Source organism: Suncus etruscus, chromosome 5, assembly GCF_024139225.1.
Source record: "Suncus etruscus isolate mSunEtr1 chromosome 5, mSunEtr1.pri.cur, whole genome shotgun sequence".
NCBI classification, from domain to species: domain Eukaryota; kingdom Metazoa; phylum Chordata; class Mammalia; order Eulipotyphla; family Soricidae; genus Suncus; species Suncus etruscus.
In genome coordinates this window covers 36,603,421-36,624,125 of record NC_064852.1, presented here as the reverse complement: position 1 = coordinate 36,624,125, position 20,705 = coordinate 36,603,421, and the positions used below count along the sequence as shown (strand labels likewise).

Here is a 20,705-nt window from a genome sequence, read left to right as displayed (position 1 = left end):
ATAGAGGTTATGTAGGTGGTTGATATCAGCTGTATTTTCAGAAATATCATCTTCACTCACTAAATGAGATGAGGTTTTGTATTTCTTTTTTATTGTGACCTTTATAGTTTGATAGCATTTCTTATGTATTGTGGTGGGACACCTTGATTAAAGAGTCACCTTTGTCATGGGATTTATTGCCATCTTTGTGTAGAAGTTTGGTGTGTTTTTTGTTCTGTCTTGTTTTTAGAGTAGATCTTTCAGTTTTTCTTTTAAGGCTGGTTTTGAGTCTGCAAAGATTTTGAGCTGTTGTTTATCTGTGAAGCCGTGTATACATCCGTCAAACCTGAAACTTAGTTTTGCTGGGTGCAATATTCTTGGCGAAGCATTTATTTCATTGAGTTTTGCCACTACGTCCCACCACTGCCTTCTGGCCTTGAGTGTTTCTGGTGACAGGTCTGCTGTAAATTTCAAGGATGCTCCGTGGAATGTAATTTCCCTTTTCGATCTTGCTGCTTGCAGTATTCTATCTCTATCGGTGGGTTTCATCATGGTGACTAGGATGTGTCTTGGGGTGTTTCTACTGGGGTCTTTTTTAGCTGGTACTCTTCGGGCATGCAGGATTTGGTCACATGTTTTCTTTAGCTCTGGTAGTTTCTCTGTGATGATGTTCTTAACCATTGATTCTTCCTGAAGATTTTCTTCTTGGGTCTCTGGAACTCCAATGATTCTGAAGTTGTTTCTGTTGAGCTTATCAAAGACTTCTATTTTCATCTTCTCATATTCTTTGAGTAAATTTTCCATTGTCTGATCATTTGATTTGAGGTTTTTTTCTAATCTCTTCTGCTGTGTAAAGTTGTTATGCATCTCATCTTCTAAAGCACTAATTCTATCCTCAGCTGCTGTTAACCTGTTGGAAAACTCATCCATTATGTTCTTCAATTCGTCTATTGAGTTTTTCAGACCTGTTATCTGATCTGATATTTCAGTTTGGAGTTTTCTGATTTCTGTCTTCATATTCTCTTGATTTTTATTAGTGCTCTGATTTATACTTTCTTTGATATCTGATAGCAACCTCCATATTTCGTCTCTAAACTCCATTTCTGAAAGACTGCTTAGGTAGTTGGTCGTTGTTGGGTCATCAGAGTTTCCATCTTCATTCTCTATGGTTGAAGTTGGTCTGCGTAGTCTCCCCATTGTCTCGCTTACGCTGTGGGTTTTTCTACGTGTTGTGGTGGTACTCATTGGCGAGGTGGAGTGCGCGGCCGCGAAGCGCAGCGGAGCGGCCGCGCTCCGGCCCCCAAACACTCACCTCAGCCGAGGCAAGCCGTCAGGGGATGCCTGGGGAGGCCCCCAAGTGTCTGCCAAGCAAAGAAACCAGCACAATCCACAACTCCAACAGAAAACTCACAGCCCCAGCGAGACACGCCTTGAAGAGATTAATGCTGAATCAGGTCAAAGTTCCCAGGTTGATGCAGGCTGGGGGAGGTCCCAAAATGTCTGCCGGGCCTAGGGGTCCAGCAGTCAGCCTGATCTGCAACTCCGGCCCCCAAACACTCACCTCAGCCGAGGCAAGCCGTCAGGGGATGCCTGGGGAGGCCCCCAAGTGTCTGCCAAGCAAAGAAACCAGCACAATCCACAACTCCAACAGAAAACTCACAGCCCCAGCGAGACACGCCTTGAAGAGATTAATGCTGAATCAGGTCAAAGTTCCCAGGTTGATGCAGGCTGGGGGAGGTCCCAAAATGTCTGCCGGGCCTAGGGGTCCAGCAGTCAGCCTGATCTGCAACTCCGGCCCCCAAACACTCACCTCAGCCGAGGCAAGCCGTCAGGGGATGCCTGGGGAGGCCCCCAAGTGTCTGCCAAGCAAAGAAACCAGCACAATCCACAACTCCAACAGAAAACTCACAGCCCCAGCGAGACACGCCTCAGCCGAGGCAAGCCGTCAGGGGATGCCTGGGGAGGCCCCCAAGTGTCTGCCAAGCAAAGAAACCAGCACAATCCACAACTCCAACAGAAAACTCACAGCCCCAGCGAGACACGCCTCAGCTGAGGCAAGCCGTCAAGGGATGCCTGGGGAGGCCCCCAAGTGTCTGCCAAGCAAAGAAACCAGCACAATCCACAACTCCAACAGAAAACTCACAGCCCCAGCGAGACACGCCTCAGCCGAGGCAAGCCGTCAGGGGATGCCTGGGGAGGCCCCCAAGTGTCTGCCAAGCAAAGAAACCAGCACAATCCACAACTCCAATGTCAATGGACTAAATGCACCAGTTAAGAGGCACAGAGTGGCGAAATGGATCAAAAAACTGAAGCCAACCTTCTGCTGTCTACAAGAAACACACCTGAATAGTCAGAATAAACATAGACTCAAAATCAAAGGCTGGAGGAAAATCATTCAAGCAAACAACACCCTTAAAAAAGCGGGGGTGGCCATACTAATATCAGATGACACAAACTTTATACTCAGAAAAATTGTAAGGGACAAAGATGGATATTATGTACTAATCAAGGGATTTGTACAGCAAGAAGAAATCACTCTCCTAAACATATACGCACCGAATGAGGGTCCAGCAAAGTATTTAATACAATTGTTGACAAATCTGAAGAAGGATATCAATAATAACACAATAATTGTGGGAGACCTCAACACAGGCTTGTCAACACTTGATAGGTCAACCAAATGGAAACCCAACAAAAATATACTAGACCTGCAAAAAGAAATGGATGAAAGAGGCCTAGTAGATATATATAGGGCACTCTATCCTCAGAAACCTGGATACACATTCTTTTCCAATGTACATGGATCATTCTCCAGGATAGATCATGTGCTGGCACATAAAACATACCTCCATAAAATAAAAAAGATAGACATTTTGCAGGCTGCCTTTGCTGACCACAAGGCTCTGAAGTTAGATGTGAACTGCAAAGGGACACAGAAGAAAAAATTTAACACCTGGAAGTTAAACAGCCTCATACTCAATAACCAGTGGGTCCGAGATGAAATCAAGGAGGAAATCAAAAGGTTCCTGGAAACAAATGACAATAAAGACACAAACTATCAGAACTTATGGGACACAGCAAAAGCAGTACTGAGAGGAAAATTTATAGCTTTGCAAGCACACATCAGGAAGGAAGAAGGAGCTTACCTGAGTAGCTTAATGACACAGCTAATAGAACTAGAAAGTGCTCAACAAAAGGACCCAAAAATAGGGAGACAGAAGGAAATAACAAAGCTGAGAGCAGAAATCAACGAAGTGGAAACCCAAAAAACAATCCGAAAGATCAACGAAAGCAGAAGTTGGTTCTTTGAAAAAATAAACAAGATTGATAGACCATTGGCAAAACTCACAAAGCAAAAGAAAGAGAGAAACTTGATAACGCGTATTAGAAATGAGAAGGGGGAGATCACTACAGATACTGCAGAGATTCAAAGGGTATTCAGAGAATACTTTGAGAAACTCTATGCCACTAAATATGAGAACCTGGAAGAAATGGATAAATTTCTGAACTCATATAACCTTCCACGGTTGAATAAAGAAGAGGTAGCATATCTAAACACCCCCATCACTATTGAGGAAATTAAAACTGTAATCAAAAATTTACCCAAAAACAAAAGCCCAGGCCCTGATGGATTCACGAATGAATTCTTTCAAACCTTTCAAGAGGAACTACTACCAATTCTGGCCAGGCTCTTTTATGAAATCGAAAAAACAGGAATACTTCCAAATAGCTTTTATGAAGCCAACATCACCTTAATACCAAAACCTGATAGAGATGCTGCCAAAAAAGAAAATTACAGACCAATATCCCTGATGAACACAGATGCAAAGATCCTCAACAAAATCCTGGCGAACAGGATCCAGTGCCTCATCAAGAAGATCATTCACTTTGATCAAGTAGGTTTCATCCCAGGAATGCAAGGATGGTTTAACATCCGTAAATCTATTAATATAATACACAACATAAACAACAACAAAAATAAAAATCACATGGTCATATCAATAGATGCAGAAAAAGCATTTGATAAGGTTCAACACCCATTCTTGATTAAAACTCTCAGCAAGATAGGAATAAAAGGAACCTTTCTCAATATAGTCAAAGCCATCTACCAGAAGCCAGTGGCAAATATTATCCTCAATGGAGAAAAACTAAAATCCTTTCCTCTAAATTCTGGTACAAGACAAGGCTGTCCTCTCTCACCACTCCTATTCAACATAGCACTGGAAGTACTTGCTATAGCGATTAGGCAAGAAAAAGATATCAAGGGAATTCAGATAGGAAAGGAAGAAGTCAAGCTCTCACTGTTTGCAGATGACATGATACTCTACTTAGAAAACCCTAAAGACTCTACCAAAAAGCTTCTAGAAATAATAGATTTGTATAGCAAAGTGGCAGGATACAAAATTAACACACAAAAATCAATGGCCTTTTTATACACGAATAATGATAGGGAAGAAATGGACATTAAGAGAACAATCCCATTCACATTAGTTCCACACAAACTCAAATATCTTGGAGTCAACCTGACTAAAGATGTGAAGGATCTATACAAAGAAAACTACAAAACACTGCTCCAAGAAATAAGAGAGGACACGCGGAAATGGAAACACATACCATGCTCATGGATTGGCAGGATCAACATCATTAAAATGGCAATACTTCCAAAAGCATTGTACAGATTTAACGCGATTCCTCTAAAGATACCCATGACATTTTTCAAAGAAGTGGATCAAATACTTCTGAAATTCATCTGGAACAACAAACAACCTCGAATAGCTAAAGCACTCCTTGGGAAAAGGAATATGGGAGGCATTACTTTCCCCAATTTTAAGTTGTATTACAAAGCAACAGTTATAAAAACAGCATGGTATTGGAATAAAAACAGACCCTCAGATCAGTGGAATAGGCTTGAGTACTCAGAGAAGGTTCCTCAGACATATAACCACCTTGTTTTTGATAAAGGAGCAAAAAATCCTAAATGGAGCAGGGAAAGCCTATTCAACAAGTGGTGTTGGCACAACTGGTTAACCACTTGCAAAAAAGCGAACTCAGACCCCCAGCTAACACCATATACAAAGGTAAAATCCAAATGGATTAAAGACCTTGATATCAGAACTGAAACTATAAGGTATATAGAACAACATGTAGGTGAAACACTCCAGGACATTGAGACTAAAGGCATCTTTAAGGAGGAGACAGCACTTTCCAAGCAAGTGGAAGCAGAGATAAACAGATGGGACTATATTAAGCTGAAAAGCTTCTGCATCTCAAAGGAAATAGCGCCCAGAATACAAAGGCCACCCACTGAGTGGGAGAAATTATTCACCCAATACACATCAGATAAAGGGCTAATATCCAAAATTTACAAGGTACTGACAGAACTATACAAGAAAAAAACAACTAACCCCATCAAAAAATGGGGAGAAGAAATGAACAGACACTTTGAAAAAGAAGAAAGGCAAATGGCCAAAAGGCACATGAAAAGATGTTCAACATCACTAATCGTCAGGGAGATGCAAATCAAAACTACTATGAGGTACCACCTCACGCCACTGAGATTGGCACACATCACAAGAAAGGAAAACAAGCAGTGCTGGCGGGGATGTGGAGAGAAAGGAACTCTTTTTCACTGCTGGTGGGAATGCCGTCTAGTACAACCTTTATGGAAAGCGATATGGAGATTCCTTCACAAACTGGAAATTGAGCTTCCATACGATCCAGCTATACCACTCCTAGGAATATACCCAAGAAACACAAAAATACAATACAAAAAACCCTTCCTTACTCCTATATTCATTGCAGCGCTATTTACAATAGCCAGACTCTGGAAACAACCAAGATGCCCTTCAACAGATGAGTGGCTGAAGAAACTGTGGTACATATACACAATGGAATACTATGCAGCCATCAGGAGAGATGAAGTCATGAAATTTTCCAATACATGGATGTACATGGAATCTATTATGCTGAGTGAAGTAAGTCAGAGGGAGAGAGAAAGACGCAGAATGGTTTCACTCATCTATGGGCTTTAAGAAAAATGAAGGACATTTTTAACAATATCTCAGAGACAAGAGAGATGAGGGCTGGTAGGTGCAGCTCAGGACATGCAGCTCATCACATAGAGTGATGAGTGCAGTTGCAGAGATGACTACACTGAAAACTATCATAAAATGTGAATGAATGAGGGAAGTAGAAAGCCTGTCTCGAGTACAGGTGTAGGGGGGTGGGGAGGAGGGAGATCTGGGAAATTGGTGGTGGGAATGTTACACCGGTGAAGGGGGGGGTGCTCTTTACATGACTGTAATCATACAACTATAATCATGTTTGTAATCACGGTGTTTAAATAAAGATAAAAAATAAAAAAAAATAAAAAAAAAAAAAAAAAAAAAAAAAAAAAAAAAAAGAGTCACCTTTGGAGTGAAGTGGAGCAGTCACACTCATGTCTGGGCACAATCACATGAGTTCAGTTAAAAATGGCCCCCTTAGCTCAAACATTGCCCACAGTCAGCAGCTGCTACAATTGCTGCAGGTTTACAGTTCTTTTATTCCCTGGCTTTGCTCTTATCTGGCCTCACTCACCTCAGTTCAGTTCAAAGTGACTCAAGTGTTTCTTACTGTTGAGAAGTGTTTTTAAATTTTACAATCTAAAGGCTGTAAACATTTGAATTAATATTATAAATGTAAATGTAAAATTGCCTCTTTAGAAAAGTATCTCTTTAAAAGCTAAGATTTGAGATGTATCATAATTTTTTTACTGGCTATTCATGGTTTTTACAGAAACACCTATTAATGACCTTGTGTAAATATGTTTCTTAACTAAAATAAATGACCCTGGAATTAATTTCTGCTTCCTATGAGCAATCTGATTAATTTAATGTTGTAAAAGATATTTTTTTCCCTCCTATCAGGTGCTAATAATCAGTTTCCCTGATTGTTTCTAGCCAAGGCAAAGTAAATGACCTAAGTTAGTCAGAAATTATGTGACTAATGCTAATTTTGAGCAGAGTTAAAAACAAACTACTAAAGAAATATTGTGTTTACTGGTACATGCTGAAAAAATTAGGGAAAAATTATACTAGTCAATATGAACTCTTTCAAGCAAAAAATTATATTGTAGGTCTTTCTAGGAACACATCTATTTCCACATTAAGAGCTGAATTCAGGGTTAGAGACAAAAATATTGTCGAAAACGTTGGATCAATAGTTCTTAAAGTATATTGTCAAAATCTTTATTTTGACAATATATTAGCAAACTTAATCCAATTATGTTTGATAAAGCATATATTAAAATATGTATGAAAAAGCTATAGATAAATGGTATGTATTTTCAGTAGAACAAATTGTTCAGTATTTTAAAGTAAATAAATCCAATACAGTTCCGCACTAGGTTAAAAAATAAGCACCACATATCCTATTAATAAATAACCAGTATATATATATTAACTGGTATATAACATATTTATGATTAAAACAACCTTGATGAGTAGAATTATGGATATTAAGAAGTTAATGGGGCAGGATTCATATTTAGGAGGGATGTGGACACTAGTGAATGGGTCATTGTTAAAATATTTTATACCTCAAATCTAATAATAAATAATGATGATCAATAAAACAAACAAAACATCTCTATTTCCACTTGAGAGTCTGAGTCAAGGTCAAAGAACTTGCCTTATAAGCTTCAGGATATATGCATTCTCTGGCACTACAAATTAAAACCAAAAATAAGAAAAAGAAATCAATAACAAAATATGAATCCCTACATATTCTCTGGTTCCCCATCCTCTGGTCCCTAGGATACATACATATATAAAATAAATTCATTCAATTTTCTTCTATTTAAATGAAAGTACACTGAATGAAGTCAGAAATATCTCTCTTATATGTAGGATATAATAACAATTATATATATACACATATACAAGATGTACAAAATGATCTCTCTCATATGTAGGCTACAAAACACACAATAAGAGAAAAACAAATGACCAAAAGCAACAGAATTTAAGAGCTTGTCTACAACACGAGACTTACTAAAGCAGTGAGATGTGGTATGTGGGGTGTAAACACTGAGGTGGGGGTAAGTTAGTGAGGTTACTAGGATAATAGTGAGACAATGGTGGAATAATATGGACACTTCAGTGGTGATCACGTATTGTGTTGGATTATTGCATATGTGAAACCTTACCATCAATAGTATTGCAACATTATAAATTGTGGTGATTAAAATAATATTTTTGGGGGCTGGTAACACTTAAGGGTTACTCCTGGCTATGTGCTCAGAAATTGCTCCTTGCTCAGTGGACCATATGGGACACTGGGGATTGAACCCAGGTTTGTCCTGAGTCAGCAGCATGCAAGGCAAACAAAATAATAATTTCTATAAAATAATTTCTATTAAAATGTAAAAACCTCAAAAATTAAATTAAAAAATACAGAGGAATAAATAAAAAATAAAAAGGATATGATGCAACCATCAGGAAAAATGAAGTTATGAAATTTTCCTATACATTAATGGACATGGAAACTATTATGCAGTATAAAACAAATCAGAGGGAGAGAGATAGAAATACATTTTTGATAAGAAAATCCCTCAGATGCTATATGGAAATAAAAATGAAGATAGATTTAAAATGTCTATTTTGCAGCAATTGTTCAACTTATATATTAGTTACCTTCTCCCTACTATCAAACTAAGTTTGAGAAAGGATTTGATATTATATGATAGAACATGTGAATGTGTAGAACTCTTTCCCACACTAGATTTCAAAATTACATATAATTTTCAAAATATGGAGTTTACATGATATTACAAAATGTAAATGTTGGAGGGCCAGACAGTGGATATGTATAGCTTGGTGTACACTTATCCTACCTAAGGTGAATCTGATCTTAATCCTTGGCATTCTATATATTTTCCCTGCATATCTCCAGTCATTATTTCTGAGTACGGAGCCAGTAGTTAATTCTGAGCATTGCAAATGCAACAAAAAATATGGTTAAATGTTCGTAAGTCTTTAAGTACTCCATTGTTTCTATGTTGAAATAGCATACACATATATGAACACACTTTCACGGACGCATATATACTAAATTGAACAAAGAAACATCACTGAATCTACCTAATAATAGTTTTAGATATTTATTTGTTTCCAATGTGCACATAAAGTCTACAACGTCAAAACTAAAAAGATTACTCCTCCCTAAATCCATATCAATTTTATTTCCTATTTCAATTATACTTTGCCACTCATATACGTACTCATTAATCATGGTTCTTTTGGCTGTCTTAACACAACCTAAAGCTTGGATGTTTTTACAGTATACATGAATTAAAATGATAAACAAAAATAAGTTAAATTTTATTCGATGTGATTCTTTTATTTTAACAAAGACATGCTTAGGTTGTAGTAGTTAAATAAGTTTAAATAATAAATTTATACCTAAATGAAGGTTTAGTTGATAATCATGTTGTCAAGATCATTTATCAAAAAGTGTTACAAAGAAAAAAAGTACATGTGGCTGTTAGATATGAAAACATCCAAGATATAAACAAGTTTAACTATAGAATTGATAGTCTGTTGGAGACTGTTTGGAATAATTAAAAAGCCCTCTCACTAATCAAAATGAAATTTCTGAAAGTCTTAGCCAAAGTGCTTACAAGCTGCATGTGGCCTTCCTTGCCCTTGGACCCAAAGAAATAGAAATAGCCTAGAGCTAGGGAGTTACTAGGCTCCAAGATGTCCTTGTAAAGACAGGGGTCAAAAGGCCCAAACTGAGATTAGATTTTGTACTTTGTTGCTCAAAAATAATGTAAATCTCTTGACTGATGATAATCTTATTAACCTTGGAAAATCAAGATGTTCCCGTGGAAAATTACAGCAATTCCTACTGTGCCTCGCCCCTACTCTCTCTGTTTTGCATTGTCTATAAAAAGGTCTAATTTTTCTTTTATTAAACGGACTCCTGATCGGAAACCCTCGACTCGAGTCTCATTTCCCAGTCCCTCTTCTATTTCAGGCCGGATTCTTCTTCAAGAATTGCGAATTCCTGACGTGGTCCCCAGCTTTACCCGCTGGTCGGGGTCTTTGGAAGACCACAATAGTCTGAGGAATGGGGCTGATAAAGACCTGAGGACGCTTAATTTCTAAATTACAATGAAAGCAGACACCCACCAGAACACTTGCTGTAAAGGTGTCTTATATTTAGTCTTTTACCTATTACTTTTCCCTGGAGGAAGACAATCTTCCGAGATTTTACCTTAGCATCCTCTTTTGCCACATGTTGTATGCCCTCTGTGACACTGTTCTGGAATCCCTGGCAGATGGAATCACTCTGTAGGGCTATTTGTTCCAGAGGGTGATGTTGAGCATTTGTCCCAGAGATTCTCGTTGAGTCTTTGGAGACACCATAGCATCAGAAATGGGGAGGGACAGCACAAAGATGGCAACATCTTCTGTGATTAGTATTCCTATTTGAGTTTGACCTATATCTCCTCCTTTTTTTTTTTTTTTTTTTTTTTGACTATCTCTCCTCCTTCACAGGGAGTCCTCATTAAAACAGCCTTGCCCCCAGGGCACTCCTAAAGCACAGTTTGTGCTAAACTTCTTCCCAGTGCCTCACCTAACCCCTGAGCTATGTTTTGTTACACTTCAGATATCCCAGTTCCTCTTTGGACCTATAAAATAATATAAGACTGATATAAGACAATAAAGGGTCTTTGGTCATCAGCTTGGGACCCATTCCTTTACGATCATGTGCTGCTGGGGAAACAACCTTGGTCTCCAACACACTGGGAAGAGGATTTGAACCCTGCTGGCTGACAGGGTTGGCACAGCCACACATCCCTTTTTAAAATGCAAAGACATACTTAGGCAGGATTAGCTTTAGATAGTTATTTGTCAATTGGAGGCAGTCCTTCTCCCATGTTGATTAACCCTGAAAAAAAAAAAAAAAGCACTGTTTGTGGAGGATAGTCAGGGCTTTTAGTTCACAAAGATGAGAGTCCCCTGACCCCATGCTTTTCTCTCTTCTGTCTGTCTTGTTTTTTTTTTAACTCATTGTGGTGTCCCTGCTTCAGGCCTGTTCACGTGGGGCTAGACTGCAGCATGTGGCTGCGATTTAGTGATGCTATTAAAATTCTAAAAGTTTCTTTAGAAATACAATGCTTCAAAAAAATTCCACTCCCAAGGGAGCAATAGCACAGCTGTAGGGCATTTGCCTTGTATGCAGATGACTCTGTACAGACCTGGGTTTGATCTCCAGTATTCCATATGGTCCCCTGAACTGCCAGGAGTGATTTCTGAGTGCAGAGCCAGGAGTAACTGCTGAGCACCGCCAGGTGTGACTCAAAAACAACAACGACAACAACAACAAAATTCTACCCCCCAAATTTGGATATAAGTGAAAATACTCCATTATTAAAATGTATTATTTCTTCAAAATTTGTGGAAGTAAGTAGGTTTTTTAAGAAATATACCAACAATAATCAGTTACTAGAATTGCATTAATCTCCAGGAGCAATCTCATGTTAAGCCAGGAGGCACAGTTTTTCTGATAAATTCAGAATTAGTCTTCCCACAGAAATAGTTTAACTTTGTCTTACAAATCTTCCCCTTCATACATTCTGTGAGTGATTTAAAAATTGAAAAGTAAAAAAAAACTGTAATTTGACTTTTGTAGAACAACTTAATTTTGAGAATTGACCTTAATTTAGAGAACACTATCCCAGATTTAAAAAAAAATATTTGCAGCCACTTAGCACTTTTCTACAAAGTAAACACATAGATCAATAGAACAGCATCCAAAGTAGTCCCAGACAAATTCAGAGAACTGATGCTTGGCAAAAGAGTAAATATATTACATTGAAGTGAAATATTTTCAACAACTGGACTAAAACAATGGAATCTCCATATGTAGAAAAACAAAAAGATAGAGATCAATCTTGACTTTCTTCCATTGAGTCCTTCCATTCTTTTAAAAAATGAATAATTATAGATAATATGCATAATATATAATATGTACACATATAAGATCTAACTGTAAAGTGAAAAACTATACCAAATGTAAAAGAAACATAGGAGAAAGCCCAAGAATGTTGAATAAGGGAAATAGTTATTTTGCTGACACTAAACACTTGATCAGTCAAAAATTTTGGATAAGCTGACTTGTCTCGAAGGCAACACATTAAACAAATTACAAATAACTGTATCAATAATGGGACTAATGATGACTGCATCCAAATAAATAGAATGAAATAAAAAGATGCAACTTCAATTCATTTACATAACTTTTAAAAATTAGCTCTGAATCTAGTCGTAAGACATTCTTAGAAAAAGAGACTTGACAAGAATTTGTAAAATAAAGCAGAATTTTAAAAATCTAACATATGAAAGAATATTAAACTCTATTGTTAATAAAATTTCTTTGAGTCACCATGAAATACAGTTAAATATTGTTTATGACTGAGTTTCATACACTGTCAAATACCCACCCCTTAACCACTACATATTTTTCACCACATATGTTCTATTTCTCTTCAGTCCTCCTTTCTGCCCTCACCCCGTCTCTGTGGCAAACATTTATCTTTTCTTTCTCTCTTTTGTCCTCTCTCTCCCTCTCTTTCTGTCCTAATCCTCTTTATTTCTCTTTAAACATTGAGGTTTTCAAAATTGTTATTGAATGAGTATCAATATACCAACTTTTGGCACTCAATTTTAGTCCAGTGTGATATTTTCCAACTATTTTCTCTGTCATAACTGCACTCCCACTGATTTTTGTGCCATGCTTCTATCATGCAATAACCCTCAGAGATCTCTTTTCTATTGTCTTTGAATATTATTACCCCACTATCTTTTATTTTTATATTCCACCTATGAGCAAAATTATTCTATTTATATCCTTCTCCCTATGATTCATTTCATTTAGTATAATACTCTTCATATTCATATATGGATGAGCAAATTTCATGACTTCATTTTTCTTTTAGTAGCTGCATAGTTTTCCATTATGTAGATGTAACAATGTTTCTTTATGCAGTTAACTATTCTCAAATACTTGGGATATTTCCAGATTATGATTATGATGAATACTACTACAATGAACATAGGAGTTCAAATGCCTTTTTTGCATTGTGATTTTGGATTCCAGTGGTAAATTTTGAGTAGTGGCAATTCTAGGTCATAAGGAAGCAAAATTTCTACTTTTTGAGCAATGCCAATATTGTTTTCCATAAAGATCAGAGGAATCTACATTTTCACCAGCAGTGAATTTTATATACTCTCTTTGCATCCACTCTAACACAGTGATTCTTTTGTGATGTGTGCCAGACACTGTGGTGTGAAGTAATAAGATTTTTGTTTTGGTTCTCACCTCCCAGATGATTAATGATGTGAAACATTTTTTCATGTAATTTTGGCTTAACAATACTTTTTATCTTTAAAGTTTCTGTTACTTCTTCCCATATTTTGAAGGGTTTAGGTTGTACTTTTCTGTTATTTTTTTGGGTCACACCTGGTGGTGCTGAGGGGTTACTCTTGACTCTGCACTCAGAAGTACTCCTGGCAGTTTTGGGGGACAATATGAGATGCTAGAGATCACACCCAGGTTGTCCACATGCAAGGCGAACACCCTACCTGCTGTGCTATCACTCTGGCTCCTATATGATACTATTTTGTTAAGTGCTACCAGTGACTTATATATATTTGATATTAATGCTTTATCAAATGGGCATTAGCCGAACAGTTTCTCCCAATCTGTGGTCAATATTTGTATCCTGATATCCTTTGAAGGGTAGAAGCTTCTTACTTTAATGTAGTCCTATTTACTTATCTTTCCTTTTGATTGGTGTTTGGTGTTTCATTGTTAACGTTGAATGAAGATTCAGTGTCATAGGATGTTATTTATATATTTTTCTCTTTTTACCTAATGATTTCAAGCCTAATATCAAGTTCTTTAATCAACTTTTATTAGACTTTCTGCATGGTGTGAAAAAGATGTATGAGTTTATTTTATGTATACAAATGGCAAGATTTCTCAGGACTACTTGTTGAAGAGGCTTTTCTTGCTCCACTTCGTACTTCTAGTTCCTTTATAAAAGATTAATTGTTCATATATTTGAGGATTTGTCTCAGAATATTCAAGTCTGTTCTACTGATCTGAGGGTATGTCTTTATTCCATTACCATTTTGTTTTAATTATTATCAGTATGAGTACAGTATAAAGTTCAGAGAAGTGATGTCTCTTGTTTTATTCTTCCCCAAAATTGCTCTAGCTGTTTGTGGAGGTTTATTGTTCTGTATCAATTTCTAAAACGTTTGATCTATTTTTTTAAATAATTAATAGGCATCCTGATAGGAATTTCATTAAGTCTGTATAATGCTTTGAAGTTTATCACATTTATTTATTTATATTTTGGCCACAACCACTAGGATTCAAATTCTGACTCTGAATTTAGGAATTAGTACTGGTGGAGCTCAGATAGACTGTGGGGAAGTCATGATGGAAATGGTCTAAATTATGTGCAAGGCAAGTTTATTATTCTCTGTATTATTACACTGTGTTGCCATTTTAATTATGTTAATCTCAATCTATGAGCAAGAGATGTATTTCCATTTCTCTCTGTCCTTTTTGCTTTCTTGAAGCAGTGTTTTGTAGTTTTAATTGTCTAGGTCTTTCATATCTTTAGTTTAGTTAATTTGGACATAATTGATTCAATGAGAAACAACTTTCAAGAAATATTTTAAAATATTTCTTTCTGGGACCAGTGAGATAGCATGGAGATAGGGCGTTTGCCTTGCATGCAGAAGGACAGTGATTTGAATCCCAGCATCCCATATGGTCCTCTGAGCCTGCCAGGAGCGATTTATGAGCTTAGAGCCAGGAGTAACCCCTAAGCGCTGCTGGGTATGACCTCCTCAAAAAAAAACCCAAAACAATAACAAATAAAATATCTCTTTCTGGGCTAGAGTGATAGCACAGTGAGCGGTAGGATATTTGCCTAGCACGTGACTGACTTAGGACAGGCCTAGGTTGGATTCCTGGTATCCCATATGGTTCCCCCAGCCTATCGAGAGATATATCTGAGTGCAGAGCCAGAAGTAACTCCTGAGTGCTGCAGTGTGTGACCCTAAAACTAAAAAATAAATAAAAATAAAATAAAAAAACTTTTTTAAAATTATTTGTATATAGAAAAGCCATGGATTTTTTATGCTTTAATTTTATATCCTGGTACTTAGCTATACAAATTTATTGTTTCTAGAAGCATTTTTGTAGACATTAGAGTTTTTTAATTATATAAACATTCCATCTGTAAATAGTGAGAGCTTGATTTCGTCCTTTCCTGCCTTGATAACATGTTCTTGCTTAATTGATACAGCATTCAGTACTAATTGAGTAGAAGCAGTGAGGGTGGGCAAACTTGTATTGTGCCAGATCTTAGAAGAAGGCTTTATTTTATTCCCACTTTGTATAATGCTTTCTGTGGGTTTGTTGTAAATAGCTTTTAGTATATTGAAGAATTGTTCCTTCAATTTCCACACTGTGAGACTTTTACCATGAATGAATACTGAATCAAATTAAATACTCTCTCTGTATCTTTTGATATGTTTACATGATTTTTATTTTTCCTATTATTGATATAGTGTATTATGTTGGTTAACTTGTGTATATTAACTACCCTCGCATCCCCCCCAAAAATTCTCCGTTGTCATCGTGTATTTTTGTTGTTGATGATTTGTTGGATTCTATTTGCTAGTATTTTATTGAAGATCTTTGCATTTGTGCTTATCAGAGAAATCTGTTTGTATATCGGATAAAGAAAAGACGCCTTTTCTTATGGTGTCTCTTTGTTTTATTGTATCAGAATAATGTTAGCCTCATTAAAACTGTTTTAAAGTGTTTTTCTTCATTTTTTTAAAATTACTTGAATAAGACTGGCAGTAGATCTTCTTTAAAGGTCTGAAGTTGAATGAAGTTGAAATGATAACACAGTAAGTAGGGCATTGGCCTTGCACAGAACTGATCTGGATTCAATCCCTGTCTTCCCCTATGGTCCCCCAAGCCTACCAGGAGTGATTTCTGAATGCAGAGGCAGGAGTGACCCCTGAACACTACTAGGTGTGGCCCTCAAACCAAAGCAACAAACAAATAAATATCTAAATGCCTAAAAGGATTCACTAATGAATTCATGTGGGCCCAAAACTAATGTTTTGGAGAGGATGTTTGGTTTCCATTTCAATTTCTTTGATGGTGATATGTCTGTTCAGGCATTTCAACTCATTTGGATTCAAAGTTTTGTAGTTATAGTAGTCCAATCATTTTTTCCATTTCTGATCAGTTCTCTTGTAAATTAGCAAAGTAATCTCTCATTTACTTTTGAATTTCTGTGGTTCTTGTTGTGAATCATTTCTGATTCATTTTATTAGGTATCCCATTATCTCTTTCCTGTGTTTTAGCTAGTGGTTGATGTATCTTGCTTATATTTTTCAAAAAGAATTAAGATCTTGAAATTTAAGAAAGCACTCTAGACTAAATGGAACTAGAGCCACATTGCATGAATATGTAACAAATAATTTTGAATTGGACATTTTTTTCTACCCCCATTCACAATACAGACCAGGTAAAGGGCCTGGTTTGAGGTGTTTATAGGGAGCATTTACTGTACCTCCTCTTTCTATACAGTCAGTGTAAAGAACACAGCCTGGGAGGCCTTTACTTTTCTTTTTTTAATTTTTTTATATATGTAAAAGAGAGATAAAACAGGAATTGGACATTTTTGATATAAAAAACCATATTGGGACAATTGTAAAGAATTGAATGAAGACTGATAATTACATGATAGTAGCCTGTGAAATTTAACTTTTTTAAATTTTTATGGTTGTTTTGTGATTATTAGGACAATGTTCTTTCATGAGAGGAGTCCCTCAAGTGGTACTCCAGAGGTCTTGGGATTTCCCCTTTAGTAAATCTCTGCAGTATGTTTCAAATAGTGAAAATATCAAGTTTGCTCATGGCCTTATGCATTTAGAGGTTACTGCAGCCAGCACAGTAATATTTAAGAGCAGTGCTTGGAATTATTCAGGACCACAATAGCATGTCTCAAGGGCCAGCAGGACTGTTCCCAAAATTCTTAAGAATTTACAGATTGCCTGGAATAAAGCCAAGTTCAGCCACATGAAAAACATGTAACTTAACACCTTTACATTTCAACACTACAAGAATGTTCTAATGTAGGCAATATACATGAAGGTCTTTGGAAATAAGGAATCAGAATTAAGCTGCATTACTTTCACTGTACTTTCCTATAATTTATGAGCAAAAGTGTATACAATAGAGACCCAGTTTCACACTATTTAGAAATGAATACTAACAAAGATATAGCAAATAATGGGCAATATACAAATAATTTAGAATTCTAAATTTTCATTTTGTTTTTGTGGCTTCTTGCTGCTTTAAAGATACACTCCACAAAATTTAACTCAGTTTCCACCTTAAAGTACACAGATTCAGTCACAACATAGACAGTTTCACATAGTTTTCTAGTAGTGGTTTCTTCATCTTCTTATTTCTAAGGACTTTTTTTTCCCCAGTTTAATAAAAAAACTTGAACAAGAAGAGATTCAGTAATAAGAGAAAAAAATCTTTTGAAATGTATTCTTCTGAAAGTTTTTATGTTCATTGCTATCCTTTAACATTCCCCAATTGCTCATAAACTAAAGATTTCATGTGTTACTTTTATAATTCGGTAGTTTTCATTCAAATTATGCATTAAAAATGAATATCCATATTAAAACAATTGGCATGATTAATTATCTACTAAATGTTTCATTTCACAAAAGACAGTGTTTTATGCCTTATACTTACATGGTTAAGGGACTTTTAAGTCAGAAAGACACATTTATGTTAACTCAGGAATCATGTAAAAATGCTTTAAACTCACATTTTTTTTATTTTTTAAGATTTACTGCTTCATCTAAATTTTCTTTAAAATCTACATTTTGATCACAACTGTTTTCAAAAATCAAACATAAGGCATTAATCAATACTATATAAGGTAAACATATTAATAAAATAGCAAGAAACAATATAATTTAATTCAAAATACAGATATTAGTATACAAATTATTGTTTTCTCATGATTTCTATGTGTTAAAATTTCAACTAAATATTTAAAAAATAACATTCTATAGCTTTTTAATATAATTAAGAAAACTTGCTTACCTAAAAAATTAAGAATATCTTTTAAATACCAAGTTATAAAATATTTTAATTTTAACATTATTTTTCAAATATGTATAGTTATTTATTGCAATTGTGGGTAAGCTTATATGTCAATGTATCTATTTTATCATTAGAAGGTACATTTGTTTCTTAGTGTTAATGTAATAAAATGCCATGGACTAGATTATTTTAATCGATATGTTGTCATAGTAATTTATGTCTGAAATCAAGGTTTTAGTGATCATACTTTAATCTTAAGGCCTCAGGAGAGGATATTGGTCTCTGTTTTCTTCTGATAGTTATAAGCAATCCTTAGAATCTCTTGTCTTGATACACATCTGCAATCACTCCATTTTTTTGCTTTTGCTGACACATAGTATTCTTAAGTGTCTATATTATCTATGTTCTTATCTCTGTTTTTAAATGTTTCTGTTTTTATAAGGGTATTAATCATTAAGTTAAAATACACCAAATTGGGGCCAGAGAGGTGGCGCTAGCCAAGGAAGGACCGCTGTTAGATCCCCCGGACCTCCCATATGGTCCCCCCAACCCAGGGGCGATTTCTGAGCGCTTAGCCAGGAGTAACCCCTGAGCATCAAACGGGTGTGGCCCAAAAAATAAACAAACAAAAAAATAAACCCAATTTAGTGTAATCTAATTGCATGTTTTCAATAAGTTCAGCCTCTAACTGCAACCACATTCTGAGTTTCTACAGATATATAAATCTGGAGTGAAAGAACATTATTTAACCCAATGCAGATGACAAACTTTTCTTTAATATTTTGTTCAAAGTCATTATGTACTAATTAAGTATGAACAAAGTGTCGATATGCAAACAAAATATGAAATAAACAGGATTATAAAATGGAGATTGGTGCTCTGTGAAGAACACCAGGGCAGAAGAGAAAGAGCTCAACATTTCTACATGAAAGCTCAACATTCTATATATAAGCTAACCAAAAAAAGAGACACAGGTATGGGGAAGAGGAGAATAAGTTGAATGAGACACTCAGTGACTGCTGTGGAAAAATAACATGTGAAGTGAAATATATGAGCGGCAAACTCACCCTGTATCTTACAGATCTTCACCTACATATAAGGCTTACATAGGAAGCTAGTCTTAAGCCCAGAAGCTTTCCAGACCAGTGAATACAGCGGGTCATGAATACTATTGTGGTCATAGTCACAGGATCTGTTTCAGCCAGCACTTTGAATTGTTTAAAAGACACAGATATCTACCTAGCTTTAAAACAAAATGAGTTGAAAAATAAAAAAAGCAACAGGTTAGTTGGTGACCCAAACCAGCTATGTATGGGAAAGGTGAGTTATTGGGAACTTAGTATATAAGGAATTGATGTAAGTTTGTTCTTTGGAGCTGAATAGCAGCTAGAGGCAAAAGAAAAATCGTATCATATCCTCAAGGGAAATAATAAATGTATGAGCCTTACTTGTTATTCAGGACTGTGTGATACCAGAACATTACCCATTGTGTATTACAGAAAGAAGAAACATAGGCACCCACCGAAATTTATGGATGAAGGTAATAGTCTGGAAGTGACTGCTGGTGTTTTCAGAGAAACACTGGTGTGACTGTCTCAGAAGCTGAATGAAGTGGTAGCACAGAGATCTAATGAAGTAAGTGGTAGCATAAGAAACCTGAAACCAGAAGTCACTGAACTGAAGTGAATGGTAGATAAACTAAATAAAAACTGATTGGATGGCTTCTGTAGCAGAGTAACAGAAACAAAGAAATGAATCAGTGAGCTTAAAGAGAAGATGCAGGAATTTATGAGGAAAAAATAGAAAATTTTAAAAGAAGCAAAAACATAAGAATGAAAATAAAGGAAATTTCAAAGAATTGGAATGAGTCCAAAGGGAATAGTACAATGTATTGCTGTTCCCAGAGAACAGGAAGGAGAGATTGTCTAAACTTTGGAAGAAGTTATCTTTTAGAATTTTTTCAAATAAAAATTCAATCAGGTTCACAAATTAGAGAAGAACAAATAGTTCAAATTAATATAAACACAAATAAAAAATCTCATGACACATTGTAATTAAAATAAAAAAAAACAGAGATAGAATCCTAAGATTAGCAAAATAAAAAAATGGACCCCTCTGTCAGATATATAGTGCATCTATTAAATTACATTGCATAGATTAGATGAGAATGATGGAATAAAGCAAACAGGAGGTAAACAACTCAAAAAAGAATAATACTCTGTCCAACAATGTTTCCATTCAGATTTGATAAATGACACAAATTACTTTGGACCAGTCCAAGCTTAAAAAGTTTATTGTTAAACCACCTTTACCATAAGCACTAAATGGTATCATATAAATGCTCAGAAAAACTTAACAAACATTCATTATTTATTCAAAATGATGCCAATAAATCCTTCACTTCAATAATCTTAATTAATGCAAAATATCTGAAATCATGAATGTAAGGCAGAATGACTGGATTATCCAGAAAATTGAATCCAGGTTTTTTTTACGTATAAAGATGC

General features: G+C 35.8%; 1 pseudogene; it reads right to left on the bottom strand.

The window, feature by feature from the left end:
* Positions 1–16,567: 16,567 nt before the first annotated feature.
* Positions 16,568–16,688, bottom strand: LOC126010184 (uncharacterized; annotated as a pseudogene).
* Positions 16,689–20,705: the final 4,017 nt, after the last annotated feature.